General features: G+C 38.1%; 1 non-coding gene across 1 annotated transcript; it reads right to left on the bottom strand.

Moving 5' to 3' along the window:
- Nucleotides 1–9,691: 9,691 nt before the first annotated feature.
- LOC112472059 lies at nt 9,692–9,810 on the bottom strand. The gene has a single exon (XR_003043501.1). It is a non-coding gene; the product is annotated as a 5S ribosomal RNA (ribosomal RNA).
- Nucleotides 9,811–15,683: the final 5,873 nt, after the last annotated feature.

The following is a 15,683-nucleotide window of genomic DNA, read 5'->3' as shown; positions in this document are numbered from 1 at the left end:
GTTGGAGACCCCTGCTTTAGAAGTTCTTTCAGGATCTAAGGTGGCAAACACTTTTTAGGGTAAACTTGTCTTTCTACATCTGAAAACATCTTTCGTTTGCCCTCTTCCTTGAATGACAGCTTAATCAGGTAAAATATTCTGGACTGTTATTTTTCTCCCAGCACTTTCAAGATATCATTCCATTGTCTTCTGCTTCTTATGTTGAGAAAAGGCTGAACAAAACAGTTTAATTGTGTAGGCTCGCAAATGTTACTGTGTATCTATTTTTTACTTTTGAAGCTATTATTTTTAAAAAGCAAAATAAATGTTTTAAAATTTTTCTAACTGGCAATTTTTTATTTCTTTGGTTATACTCTAAAGAAACATTTTTACAATAAATTTTATCTTTTCATACAGACTTTTTTTAGAAGAAGGCAACAATAAAATATCTTCTGCACACCTAGAGTGCTGGATATATCAATCAACATTGCAAGAAGGGTCATACATAGCTGAACTGTCAGCAAGTTTGTCAACAGACATCCATTATCATTTGTCTTCTATACTTAGTTACTGTATATCTCAAATGGATTTTGATTATTTTTCACATCCTTAGAACTTAAATACATCTGTTGGATGTTCTCCATGACATAATAAAAAGCATTTTAAGAGTGATTTTAAATGATGGCTAATACAAATCACTGTACTTGAAAAGTCATGTTCAAAAATAATTTGTTACAATTGATAAAACATACTTCATGCAAGAGGGATGCTATAAATCAAAATAACTAAAAATCACAGGTAGGTCCTACATGGTATCACAGTACAACATAAGTATGAATTATTTAACCCACATCACTCCTCACTCCACAAAAGCATTAAGAATCAAGTACAACTTTCTGAGGCTCTCTTTTCTGCTGGGTCCTACCCATCACAGTTTTCCACTTTTCGAACTATTCTTTGTCACTTTTCCACTACTGGCCTCTTGGAGGTGTTCACCAAAGCTCTGCCTCAGGCTGTCTTTTCTCAGTGGGTAATCTCATCCATTCCCATGGTTTTGACTATCACCTAGATGTAGATACTGTCTAAATCTAAATCTCTCTGTTGAGCTTTAGTCTTTAATTTTCAACTGCTTGCTAGGTATTTCTCCATAAATAGCGTGTATCTCAAACTCATTATCTTCTTCTCTCATATATGATCTTCTCATGTGGAATTCCTGAGTGACAGCACAGTGATTTATCTAAACACATAAGACTGAAATCTCTGTTGAAAAACAAGGAAGTGGCTAGGAACAGAACAAGCTTAGTCAATAGTATTCTGTTTTCTTGGCTGCCACCAAGAGCTCACTGAGGTAGAGCAAAGCCACTGACTATAACTCAACATTGCTGATGCACAGAAAGAAGTAAAAACACTATCAAGGACCCAGAGGAGTATCTGAAGGCATTACTTTTCCTCTACCTTGAGGTATAGTTAACAAATATTAAAGTGTCCATAATGATTTGACATATCTATATGCTTTGAAATGATTACCACAATCAAGCTAATATATTCATCACCTAATATAGTTACTTTTTTTTTTTAAGGTAAGAACACTTAAGGTCTACTCTCTTAGCAAATTTCAAGTATCCAATACAGTATTATTAACTATAGTTACTATGCTGTACAAAAGATCCCCAGAACTTATTCATCTTATAACTAAAAGTTTGCAACATCGAAAGGCATTTTAAATTCTTGGGCAAAAAAGTAAAAGATGTGAGAATACTCCTATTTTGTTTTATTTATCATTTCTTTCTTCCAGAATTAGTACTTCTAGTACTAATGACTGTAACACGATGACAGTGTTGACTAAGATTGAGTTATCTGGAACATAATATCAAATAAAGAATGACAGATTCAACAATACATTACAAGGATTCTACACCATTACCAAATGAGATTCATTCCAGGGATGCAAGGATGGTTCAACATCTGCAAATCAACCTGACACATTACATTAACAAAATGAAAGATAAAAATCATATGATCATATCAACAGATAGATGCAGAAAAAGTACTTGACAAGATTCAACATCCACTTATAAACACTCTCAACAAAGTGTGTAGAGAGAATACCTCAACATAATAAAGGCTATATATGAGAAACTGAAAGCTTTTCCTCTAAGATCAGAAACAAGACAAGGATGTTCACTTTCATCACTCATATATAGAAAAACCTAAAGACTCCACCAAAGAACTGTTAGAATAAATTAATTCAGTAAAGTCATAGGATAAAAATTCAGAGTATAGACATCTGTTGCTTTTCCATACACTAAAATATTATCTGAAAGAGAAATGAAGAAGACAATCTTATTTATAATTACATAAAAAAGAATAACATATCTAGGAATCTGAGGAGGTGAAAGACCTGTACACTGAAAACTATAAGAAATTGATGAAAGAAACTGAAGATACAAATAAGTGGAAAGATATTCTGTGCTCATGGATTGGAAGAATTAATATTTAAAAGGTCATTACTACCCAAAGCAATTTATAGATTCAGTGCAATCCCTATAAAAATTCCAACAGCATATTTCACAGAAATAGAACAAATAATGCTAAAATTCGTATGGAACCACAAAATACCCTGAATAGCCAAAGCAATGTTAAAAAAGAAGAACAAAGCTATAGGCATCATGCTTCCTGATTTCAAACTATATTACATTAAGCAGTATGGTACGGGCATAAAAAGAGATACACACAGAGATCAATGGAACAGAATAGAGAAGCCAGAAATACACCCACACATATATAGTCAATTAACTTATGACAAAGAAGCCAAGAATATATAATAGGAGGAGGATAGTTTCTTCAATAAATGGTTCTGGGAAAACTGGACAGCCACATGTAGAAGAATAAAACTGGACCACTATCTTATACCACACACAAAAATCAACTCAAAATTAGACTAAAGATTTGAATGTAAGACCTGAAACCATAAAAACAGAAGAATACATAGGCAGTAAACTCCTTGACATCAAACTTGGCAATAATTTTTGGATTTGGCAACAAAAGCAAAAATATACGAGTGGGACTACATCAAACTAGAAAGTTTCTGCCCAGCAAAGGATACAATCAACAAAATGAAAAGGCAACCTAATGAATGGGAGAAAATCTCCAATTCATATATTTGGTAAGGGCTTAATATGCAAAATATATAAAGAACACATAGAACAATAGGAAAAACATTTTTTTTTTTATTTTAGGGTCCTTGTTTTATATAAATTTCTATTCAGTTTCCCAGAATTCCTTACATTTCACAGGTGCCAGCTAATTGTGTGATACTGCTGTTATCCTTTGAATTAAAGATATGTGAGTTCAAAGAAATGACTCATCTTCATCACAAAAAGAGAAAGAAAAGCTAACACTGTAGCTCACACAAACGTGGGAAAGGTATTTGTCTAGAGATCAAGCTAAACTACTGAGGAGAGAGGTAGAACATGAAAGTAAAATCATGAAACCAGTCCTTATGAAGGAAAATTAGAAAAAATAATAACACTGAGAGACAACTCACATGAGAAAACAAATTAGGACAGGGGGTTTAAAGTTTTCGTAATCTGAGATGTCCATAAACCAATAAATATAGTAAAAAAAAAAGTTTAATAATATTTAAATACACAAAATAATAATTAGGCCTGCTGAAGTGGGTCTCAATGATGGAAAAGTATATTTCACCAAAGAAACTACTATGCAGAAGGGAAAAAGGAGAAGCAGATATTTTATATCAATGTAATGTATATCCTGCAAGGAAATCCAAGTAAACAGAAGAACTGAAGAACATATCTGAGAGATAAAACTGATGGAGGCAATACACCAAGGTCAACTGACCAAATGGAATAAATATAGAACTTCTTAACAGATCACAAAACCCGCAGACAAGATAGAGCACAGGTAGGGATTTCAACTATCTATAGACCTGCAAACATCTCATTCATTACAAGCAATAGGTCTAATAAGTTCATCTGATTTACCATTCATTTCATCTCACACTAGATAACGGCTGGGGTAACCAGGGCACAGTGCTACCCAGAACCTAACACAGACTCGGAATATGAAGTGACCAGTAACATGGTAGAAAGCGACCTATTGTTTTAATTTGCAAATCCCAGGGCAAAGAGAGCTGAGTAATTACAAATCATCTTAATGTGAAACAAAATGAAGAAATTGGCATGAATGCATGAGGTAAATTAAACTTTAAGGAAAACTTATCCAAAAGCTGTAGAAGTAAATGCAGGATGATAGCACAGACATATGCATTCTGCCCGCCCCCCCCCAAATTAGAAAGCCTAGAAAGAGATGAAAATTGACAATAATGACAGGAACAAGCAAAGGGGCTTCTCTCACTCCAGTTCCAAAAGGTTCTTCTTCTTTTTTTTTTTTAAAGTTTATTTCAGAGAGAGAATAGGAAAGAAATACATCAACTGCTCAGGGCCAACAAGACAATGCATGAGAACATTTCTCAAAACCTGTTTTGCTTTTGCTTTCAAGAAGAATAACCTGGGAACTGAGATGATCAGAACAAGGCTAAAAGGACACTGAAAATGGGGGGAGAGGCTGTAAGAAAGCAAATACATTCTTAGGATGGGTTTCTCTGTTACAGGCTCTCATTTCATCTCAGTAAAACTGCTGTTTATATCTTGTACATTCATGCTGGTTTCTTCGAGTAATCTTTCATCCCATTAAGATAATTTGTAATTAAGCAGCTTTCTTGGCTCTGTGATTTGCAAACTTAAAAATGACATAGCTGCTTTCTTCCAAATTTCTAGTCATTTTGCTTTAGATCACTAAATGCAAAGAATACTTCCCAGCTCTTACCATACCATCCTCCTCAGCAGTGCCAGAAGCAGCTAACCTCTAAACTTTTGTGACAATACACATTTCTTTGGCTTCCTCATCTCTCTCGCAGTCTTCTTGGCTATCTAGTGGAACCTGCACCCTTTGAAAAGACTATTGCTTGCCCTACTGAATTTTCTTGGCATCTTTGTCAAAATCAATTGACCATAAATATAAGGGTTTACTTCTAGACTTCAGTTCTAATCCGCTGATCTATATGTCTATGTCAGTACCATACTGTCTTGGAGTAAGTTTTGAAATCAGGAAATGTGAGCCCTCTAATTTTGTTCTTTTCTTTCCAGATTGTTTTTATTCTTGGTCCACATGAATTTTAGGATCAGCTTGTCAACTTCTGCAAAAAGCCAGCTGGTATTTTCTTAGGATTACGCTGAACCTGTAGGACAATGTGGGAAACTGCCATCTTAACACTATTGTTTTTGGATCCATGAACATGGGATGTCCTTTTATTATTTATATATACTTTAATTTCTTACAACGATGTTTTGCATTTTTCAGTGCCAATGCCATTTTAAATGGTATTTAAAAATTTTTTGTTGTTATTTTCTAATTGTTCCTCGTCTATAGAAGTACAGTTGACTTTTTCTGGCATGTGTATTGATCTTATACCTAACGATCTTTCTAAATTTATTTAAATTTTTAAAAAAATCACTCTTATAAGTAATAGAAATTAAGTTTACTGACGTTTAATTAAGGATCAACACTGGCTGCTTTCCTCAATCCACTGTCAGATGGTTGTGTGTCTCACGTTGTATTTGAGGTGTCCTGAACAGAATGAAACCCCACAAATATAAAGGGAATGGCAGTGACTCCCTCACCTGTTTGTTTACATGGATTTACAGATGAGACCATCTACTTTTAACTGAGCTGCTCTTCATTAAATGGACAAATGCTTTAAAAAAATTCCCTGCAATGTAAAGCAAAAATAAACTGGCAGAGCTGACATTTCTACTCCTGTACAAGCTCTTTTCAGCTACCCTAAAGGTTTAAAAAACAAAAACAAAACCTCTCAACTAATCAGATTTGGGAATGAAAACCAAAAAATTAGATGGTAACATGAAGACTATTAGAAATACAGATTGATTACAGCTGTTATTAACTATTAACCTAAGTGTTGGGCCTTAAGATACGGTCAAAGAAAACCAGTAGTGTGATATAACATTTATAAGAATAATGCATACAAGTACATGCACTAACACAAAGTTTGTGTCCCAGTTCTACAGGGAATGGGATAGAGGGGCAACAGTGGACACAGGGAAGCCTGTCAGGAGACCACAGTCCACATAAGAGATTAGAAGTTACAACAGATGGAGAGAGACCAGACACATTTTAGAGATATTTAGGCATTTGGATCAGCAGGACTTGGTAATCAGATGTGGGGGGCAAGGATCTAAAGAAGAGGCTGTCTCAGTTTCTCGTATAACACATTGGGTAGAGATGGTGCTGCTGACTGAAACAGCAAACACTGCAGGCGGAACAGATTTTTGGAGGAAAGATGATGAACTGAGTTGGACATATTGGGCTTGGAAGAAAACTGAGAGGGAGAGAACAAATCTACTCCTAAGCACACACCCAATAAATGTTATATATGTGTAACACAAGACTCGTACATAATGCTTCTGAAAGCATTACTTCTATGGCCAAGAAGCAGGCAGTGGATTCTCAACAGTGGATAAAACTATGATGTATTCATGCACTGGATCACTCACAAAACTGCTACATGTAATGACATGAATTTATCTCACTAACATGATGTGAGCAAAAGAAATGAGTCACAAGAATACAGAAGAATGTGCACCAGGATTCTATGTACATAAAGTTAAAAAACAGGCATAACCTGTAGTGTTCAAAGTCAGGATAGTATTTACTTTGGGGAGAGAAAGAAGATTGACTAAAGGGGACTTCTGGGGACTCTGGGGCTGGTAATGCTGTAGTTCCTGACCAGGGCTGGGGTTATGGCAATGTGTTCACTGTGGTCATTAATCAAACTGTATACTCAAGATTGTATATTTTTCTCCATATGTTATAGCTAGTAAAATGTTTGTTAATTTTTAAAAATTCGGTTACCTCACTCCCCAGGTTAAAACCTTTCAACAGTATTCTCACACAGGCTACAACATGGATGAACCTTGAGGACATTATGCTCAGTGAAATAAACCAGACACAAAAAGACCAATATTGTGTGATTCCACTCACATGAGGTTCCTAGAATAATCAAGTTCACAGAGATAGATAGGAGAAGAGTGGTTGCTGGAGGCTGGAGGGAGAGGGAAATGGGGAGCTGTTTAACGGGCATGGAGTTTCGGTTTTGCAAAAGAAAAGAGTTCTGGAGATGAGTTTGTACAGCAATGTGAGTGTACTAACACTACTGAGCTGTATACTTAAAAATGGCTTAAATGATAAAATTTATGTTATATGTATTTAACCATAATTAAAAATTTAAAAACAAATCCTTTGACAGTTTTCTGTTCCTCTCTTGGGATAAAGTTCAAAATCCTAACACAGCCTAGAGAGTACTGACTCACCTGTTCACCTCTACTGTACACCGCTGTCCCCTCTACTGTACACCACTGTCCCCTTATACTCAACTCCTTTCAGTTCCTCAAACATACCAAGGGCATTTTGTACCTTAGTCTTCATAGAGGTTTCCTTGGCCCGGAAAGTCTTCCTTTCTGCGCCCCTATTAGCCTAACATCTGCTCATGCGTTAGTCTCAGTTTAAACATTGTTTCTCCAGAGGAGCCTTCCCTGACCATCCTAGACTGGGTTAGTTCTCATTTATGCTCTCTTAGCACCCTGATACCCCAAGAATCATTATTAAATAATTATGTGTGTTATTATCTGTTTAATGTGTTTCCACCACTAGACAATACACTAATGCTGACTCACCGTTTCCACTACTGGACAGCGCAGGAACTTCCTGTCCTGCCTGCCACACAACAGGTGCTTAATAATTATTTGCTGAATGAATATTTGAAGCAGCTGTCCCACATGAGTGTAGGATTTCTGATCAAGATGAATTATAATCTGGTGACAACATGCAAATGAGAAGCTGCCTTACTGACAATGGTCTCTGAATGTAATCACAGGGTCTCTTATCCGTGGAAGAAAGAGGCAGAAGGTCAGAGTCAGAGAAAACTCCAAAGATGCTTCGATGCTGGTTTTGAAGACAGAGGAAGGGCTGCGAGCCAAGGAATGCTGGTGGCCTCTAGAAGCTGGAAGAACCAAGAAAATGGATTCTCCCTGGGAACCTCCAGAAGGAATGAGGTCTTGCCAACATCTTGACTTTAGCCCTGTGAGACCTGTTTCGGATTTCTCAATTCCAGAACTGTAAGATGATAAACTTGTGTTGTTTTAAGCCTCTTAGTTTGTGGTAAGTGGTTACAGTGGCAGTAGGAAACATACTGTGGCCAATAAAGATTGGCTTCTTTGCCTTCCTTCCAGAGCTCTTGAACTAGCAAATCAGGAACAGAGTAGATAAAATATTTTTGCTTTTTTTCCCATCAAATCATTTGAATATGTCTTTTATGATAAAAGACAAAGAAATATGCACTAAATGCAAAGTCAATAAAGTGAATCAGAAAACTACGTGAAATGAGCCCCCACCACCCCCGCCAAAGTGTCAATTAATGGAATGTCAACTGTCTTAGATTTTAGTGACACACTACAAGGGTCTGTTCATCTATTATCAAGTGCTTCAGGAGGGATTCTGAACTCTGGGTCTGTGGACTACTTGAGGTTTCAAGCAGTATCTGAACCTTCCCTTATTGAAAATTTTGTGATATATCTACATAAATATGTATTTTTCAGGAGAAGGTCCACAGACTTTCATTAAAGTCTTAAAGGAGAACTATAACCCCAGAAGATTAAGAACCACTGACTTAGATGAAGATACAGACTGTAAGCTAGTCATATTCACTGGTGACACAAAGCTGCCAGAAAGAGAAAAGACTGTGAATGACAAATCAGGACTTGAAAAATACCTTGAAAGGCTGAATGAACAGGCTGAATCCAGTAAAATCACACGGCTTAGGGAAGACTGTGAAAAAGACTTAGAAGATTTAACCAACAGTAAGCTCAGTATGAGTCACTGATTAGGGTTACCAAAATAACTTATATGACTCTGGCAGGTGTCCAGAGGACGGAGAAAAAGCAGTTCTACTCTCTTCTGCAATGATAAAACCGAACTGCAATACTGTGTTCAATTTTAGGTTTCTCTTTGTATTTGTTTCCTAGGGTTGCCATAACAAATGACCACAAACTTGGTGGCCTAAAACAATAGAAATTTATTGTCTCATAGTTCTGAGGCTGGAAGTTGAAATCAAGGTGTCAGCAGGGCTGGCTCCTTCTGGAGGCTCCTTCTGAAGAAACAGTCCTATGTTCTCTCCTAACTTCTGGAGCTCCCTGGCCATGGCAACACAACGCCAATCTCTCTGTCCACCCTCCCATTGCCATTCCCTGTGTGTGTGTCTCTGTATCCTCTCCTCTCAAGGGCACCAGTCACTGGATTTAGGGCCCACCCTAAACTGGTATAATCTTATCTGGATCCTTAACTACTTACATCTGCAAAGAGCCTATTTTTAAGTAAGGTCACTTTCTGAGGTTCCGGTGGACATGAATTTTTGTGGGACATTATTCAACCACTGCATCCTTTAAAATGGATTACCGATAAATGCATTCTGAGGTTTATGATACCATAGCTGTAAGAATGGTCGAAAGAAACTGGGTTACAAAGCCAAAGAGCTAGAAAGCTTGAGTTAGATAAAGAGATAACTGTTTACAAATATCTGAACCAATTTATTGATTGATTTATTTGTTTGTTTATTTAACGCCTACAGCTCCTGGTATTCCAAAGTGGTCTCCCATCCAAGTACTAACCAGGCCTAACCCTGCTTAGCTTCCGAGATCAGACGAGATCAGGCACATTCAGGGTGGCATGGCTGTAGACTGAACCAATTTTTTTTCCAGATGAAAGAAAGACTTTCTAACGTTCTGTTTTCCAGAGATGAATGTGGCAGACCTGTCACTCATTTGTTCTAGCTTGAGCGGTATAATCATCAGATAAGAATGCTGAGGCCTCGGCTAGAGGGCTGGACTTGATGATCACCGATGACCGCTAAGTTCTGAGATTCTATAATTCTTCTCCCATGGCCATTCTGCTCCTTTAAGTGGCCATTATATATAACCAAAGAACCGTAAACCTCCATTAATACAGCAAATACTGTATGGTGGAGTAGGGAGTAGAGGTGGATGAGATCTAGCCAGAAGGCGCACAGCTGTAAAGGAAACTTAGAAACTCTAGGAACCAGAATAGCTTCAGCATGGTGAGCAAGGGCAAGGTGAACGGCCTGAGGGAGAAAGTGGCTAGAGCCAGACCAGGCAGAGTGCCTTGTATACCACAGTTAAGCATTCAGATTTCCATTCTAAGGATAATGAGAAGCCACTGACGGAATCTAAGCAAGGAGTGACACGACTGGGTGAAGCTTTAAGACTATTCTGATTATCGTAGGGAGAAAAGATTGATGGAAGTTAAGAGAAAGAGCAGAGAGACCAAGAAAGGGTAAGAGATGGTAGCTGCCTGTACTAAGATGGCAGGCGTGAAAATGGCGAGCAACAGATAGACACGATACACCCTGAAGGTAAGCTGTGGAGGACAGATGAGATGTGGAATATGAGGAAAACACCTAAGGATGACACCTAAATCTGTTCAAATAACAAGTGTCACTGAGATGGGGGAAACTGGGGAGCAGTGGTAGCAGGCTAGAAGGCAAAAAAAAACAAAAAACCCCCAAAAAACCAGAAACCCACCACCAATAAAAAACCAACCAACCCTTCATTTGTGGCTTATCAATTCAGAGATGTCCTTGAGACGTTTAAGATACCAATTTGGCAGTTGAAGGTATGAATCTAGAGATCAGAGGGGACTAGACTAAAAGTAAAGGTACAGGAAGCATGTGGAGAGAGGAAAAAAATGGCTCAGAGAGTAGTCTTATTTCCTTACAAGGAAATATTGGATTACTGTACATTGCTAAGTGCCCATTTGTTTTTGCTTAAATTTTATGATCTCAAACTTCCATCAGCTGGGTTCTAAGATTTACTCCAGCACTGTTCAGCTGCTGGTGACAGAAAGCATGGAGAAGAAAAATGGTACATGGTTCATCCAGGACTGAGACTATGCCAAGTGAGTGTGATACAGGATAAAGGGGAAAACGGGTGGTTACCAAGAAGAATCTTGTGGCATCTACACCAAACAAACAAGTGAGAAGCCAGGAGGGGGCTGAAAGTGCTCACTCAACCGAATGGGAGCCAAGGGGCCAGATCGCACTAGGCTAGGTTCAATGAATGCTAGTGAGGGCTTATCACATGGATGGGGAGGGAGGGCACTGCCAGAGAAAAGGGAATACTGTGAGCCAGGCAACACAGCAGCTACTAAAATACATTGTTTTAAGGTCCATGGACTTAGATCTGTTCATGAAATACCAATTAATTCAATGGTAGCATTTCCTGGTTTCACAGTCTATGTCAGTGCTTACCATGCAGGAGACCTCCTGAGATAGTATTTAGTTTCTGTAGAATCCTACATCCCACAGCATGTCAATGGAGTTGGAGATGCTGTGAAAATAGGGAGCTTCTTCAAAGGAAAAAAAAAAAAAAGGAGCAGAATTCATTTACAGTGCTCAAAGAGGAAAGAGGGGGAATCTCACTGTACACAGGGATACAAAAGACAAAGTCATTCAGTGGCATGCAATGGAGTCTGCCTGCCCCATTCACCCCACTGCTCCAGTCACCAGAGGCACCACTGTAACTGTTTTCAGTTCTTCAGGAAGACGCCCTTTCTAAAAAGGCTTATAGTCATTATTTTCTGGTTTGTCGACTTCAGACATTATCTGTGGATTTACAATGTCACAGTTTAGGATTTTGCTCACTTAGGCTCCCCCACTTTCCCTCTCTCCTGATTTTATCATTCCATTATTTTCCTCTGTGGTTAAACCTTTCTAGCTTCTGCAACTACAGACTATCTCTTGAATTCTTACTCTGTGAGATGAAGATACTAGCCCTCACCAGTCCCCAACTTCTCTTTTCTCTCTTTGATTTCTCTACCTTTGTCATCTATTTATAGTTGTAGATTTTTAAGGTTGGTAACATTTACATTCTGCTATAACTACAGATTTTAAACAGGGAAAACCAACAAAATAAATAAAAGCATTAATATCATCATTAAAATATTACAGAAAAGCTGAGTCCTATGCTAGGATTCCATTTTCCTCTCTAGGATCCACTAACTGCTCCAAACCATGTCACATTTTAGCTTGGTCCACATTTGGACAAAGTATTCTTGGTCTTGGAGGTCCTCTCCTACAAGGGCAAACATGACCTTTTCAACATATTCCTAGTATCAATTCTAACCACTGCTTGAAATTCGTGCCATTCTTCTTAAAGCTAGGGAATAAACCTAAAAAAAAAAATCAACCTGTATATATACTTGTTCATTCAGAGTCATTCAGAGTATGACCTCTCCCCTGTGAAGGTTTTGTATTGAAAATTAACAATTTCCAAATAAAGACAGAGAAAATAAAATGAAAAATGTCACCCACAATCCAATCGACATAACACAATTTTCATTTTTGCATATTATTTTGCATCCTTGTCCACTGTAAACACATTTAACAAAGTCACACACAGTTTAATCTCTTTACATGTACCTTTGTAGGATATACATAGCTTTAGTGACAATCCCCTTGAATAGCTGTGTAACATTCCACTATGGATATATCATAATTTATTAAACCTACTTGGGAAGCAGTACAAAGAAGTAGTGAAAGGACGGGAGCTGTAGTCAGGCAGACCTACATCGAGTCCCAGCTCCACAGACCATCCCTCCCCACCCCCAACAGCCACAGAGCTGGTGGGTTACTTCGCTTGTTTGAATTCATCCAATACCAACTACCCAGTGCTACCTCCTATGTTCCAGTTACCATACTAAGCATTGCACATACAAGAGTAGACATAGGGACAAGATCCTCGCCCTCAGAAATGAACAAAATAGATATATAACTTCCAATCATGTTAAGTGCTATAAAGAAAATAGGCACTAAGTGAGAGACAGAAGTGCGTTGAGTTCCATCCACAGAAGGGGGAGCTAGTACCAACTACAGCTGTTAGGAGGATTAAATGATAACCCATGTACCATACTGGGCACCATTCTTGGTACACAGTATGTACCCAATACGTGTTAACCACATCACCACCTGGAATAAACTGAAGCACCAAACAGGAAATACCTTTCTCCAGGTGTATCTTTTCCTATTCTCTGTCAATGTAAATCCCACACTTTTCCAGTGAGTTCACTGCTTGAAGTTGGATGTGGATCTCTTTTATATCTATTTCTCTTCTCGTCATGTTCACATGGTTTGTTGGTTTGTTTGTTTTTTTACCTCTTTGAGCATATTGAGTACATTCATAATAGCTGTTTTAACATCCTTACCTGCGATTCTATTATTTGTTTCACTTCTAAGTCTGCTTCTACTGACTGTTTTTTGTCTGGATATGTTGTATTTTCCTTTTTTTTTAGTATGCCTGGTAATTTTTGATTGGATGTCTGTCTTGAATTTTATGTTTTCAGGAACTGGATTTTGTTGTATTTCTTTCAATATTGTTGAGCTATGTTCTGGACCAGTTAAGTTACTCAGAATTAGTCCAGTCCATTTAAGGCTTGATTCTATGCTTTGATAGGTGGGTCCAGAATAGCCTTTTCTCAAGAGATAATCTGGCCTCATTCCATGCCCTATGCATTAGGAGGTCTTTCTACTCTGATCAGTGAGAATGAACTACTCCCACTTCGTGAGAACTTCTGCTAATTTCGGACCATTCTTCATCAAATGTGCAGATCAGCACTCAACCAGAGACTTGAAGGGACCTGGTGCAGTTCTCCAGAGCTTGCTCTGAGTGCAGCTCCCTCCTCTCCTGTCCTCCTTGAGCCCTGAACTCCGCCGCATCAGTTCAGAAAGACCACTGGATCTTTTGGGATCCCCCTCCCTGCACTGCAGCTTGGAAACGCTCCAGGTGTATGGTAAGCTGGGGCAGTCACAGAGCTCCACTGTTTATTTCCTTTCTCTCAGGGATCACTGTCCTGTGCTGTTTGATGACTGTTATAAAATGGCTGTTTCATAACTTTGTCAAGTTTTCCAGTTACTTAAGATAGAAAGGTAAATCTGGTGCCTGTCACTCCATTATGGCTGGAAGCATAACTAATCAAGTTTGACTTCAAATTCCACATTTTTAACAAAACCTTTCTATACAAGTCCAAATAATTTTTATTTCTCTGGTCTCCATGCCATTTACGATCTAGTACAATAACAGAGGCCCTGCAGTATACTCTGTCCATCAACCAACACCCCCCCCGCCCCACCCTTCCCACAACGCAGGTCATCAGTTTTAGTACCAGACCAAGCTCCAAAGGACCAAATGCAATCAATCACATTCCAGCGACTTCTCAGTGCCAGGCACAGTCTTAGGTGCTCGGCTGAAACAAAGATGACACTGTTCCTGACTTCCAAGAGCACACAGTTTAGGACAATTTAGGCACCAAATTCTCATACATAAATCCATAAAAAAGTTTTTAATAGGAAAACCTAAGGTATAAATGAGCCTTTAGAAGAGGCGCTTTCAACGTTCAACGTTCTCCTAAAGGGCCAGAGAGTAAGTAGTTTAGGCTTGCAGGCCACACAGGCTTCTGTTAGAACCATCCAAGTACATAGCAGTCACAGACACGTGAACGAATGGGCCTGGCTGGGTTCCAATAAACTGTTTAAAACAACAGGTGGCTTGTCCCTGGCTGTAGTTCTCAGAACCCAGATTGAGGACAAAATCCCCCTGTAAACTAAAGAAGACAGCTGCAGCATCTTCTGCAATGGCATGTCCTAGTGCCATCCAGACAAAGCTGATCTCAGCGAGAGGACAAAGTTCTCTTAGGCAGGAATTACACACCACCTCTTTTGTGTACACTGAAAGATTTGCATAACACAAGCTTAGAGTAGGTGCTAATTAAATACTTTAGTGTGTATTTCATTTGACATTTGAAGGGTTCTCTTTGTTTTATTCAAAATTGCCTCCACCGGTAAAGAAAGCCATACTTAACCACAATCTATGGAAAATAATGAATGTCTAGTAAATAATGAATGATAAAGCAAACAAATGCTGACAATCCTTAAAAACTTAGTTTTGTTTTGTAAATAAGTCAAGACTGCTGTATTTAAAAGAACCAGCTCCTAGCATTCATCCCACTAATATGTGCCCCAAACACTATGGGACTTGTCTTTGAGCATTATCTAAAAAGATTTCATAAGCACAGGAAAAAAAAAAAAAAAAACTGCTTCAAAATAACTGTCAATTGTCAATTCAAATCTACCTAGATAAGATAAAGATTTGCTACATCGTATATGTTTTTAATTGTTCTATAAAAAAGAATCTCAGAAAACAAATTCTAAAAGTGTTTTCATTGCTGCACAATGTGTATACATGTGTACACACATGTGGCTGGTTTGCAAAGAATCTCTCCTTAATGAGTGTATTCTAGAGGTCTGTTAAAAAAGATCTGTCCTATTACTTTACAGTCACTCCTTATTCCAGGTGGAGGGATCTTAGAAGTCATCTTATTTAACCTACCATCAAATGAAGGACTTTCCTTTTATAACAGTATTCAACCTAATGCTCTGTAGTTTGTTCATCTCTTAAAACTCATGTTCAGAGCTAAACATAAACTACAGGTGCACCTGGCTTCTATGTGTTGGGGCCAGTGCCATCAGGATCCAGATGGCCAAA

Source organism: Pteropus alecto, unplaced genomic scaffold (assembly GCF_000325575.1).
Source record: "Pteropus alecto unplaced genomic scaffold, ASM32557v1 scaffold78, whole genome shotgun sequence".
NCBI lineage: Eukaryota > Metazoa > Chordata > Mammalia > Chiroptera > Pteropodidae > Pteropus > Pteropus alecto.
The sequence above is the reverse complement of the archived record's forward strand: the minus strand, read 5'-3'. Positions and strand labels throughout refer to the sequence as shown.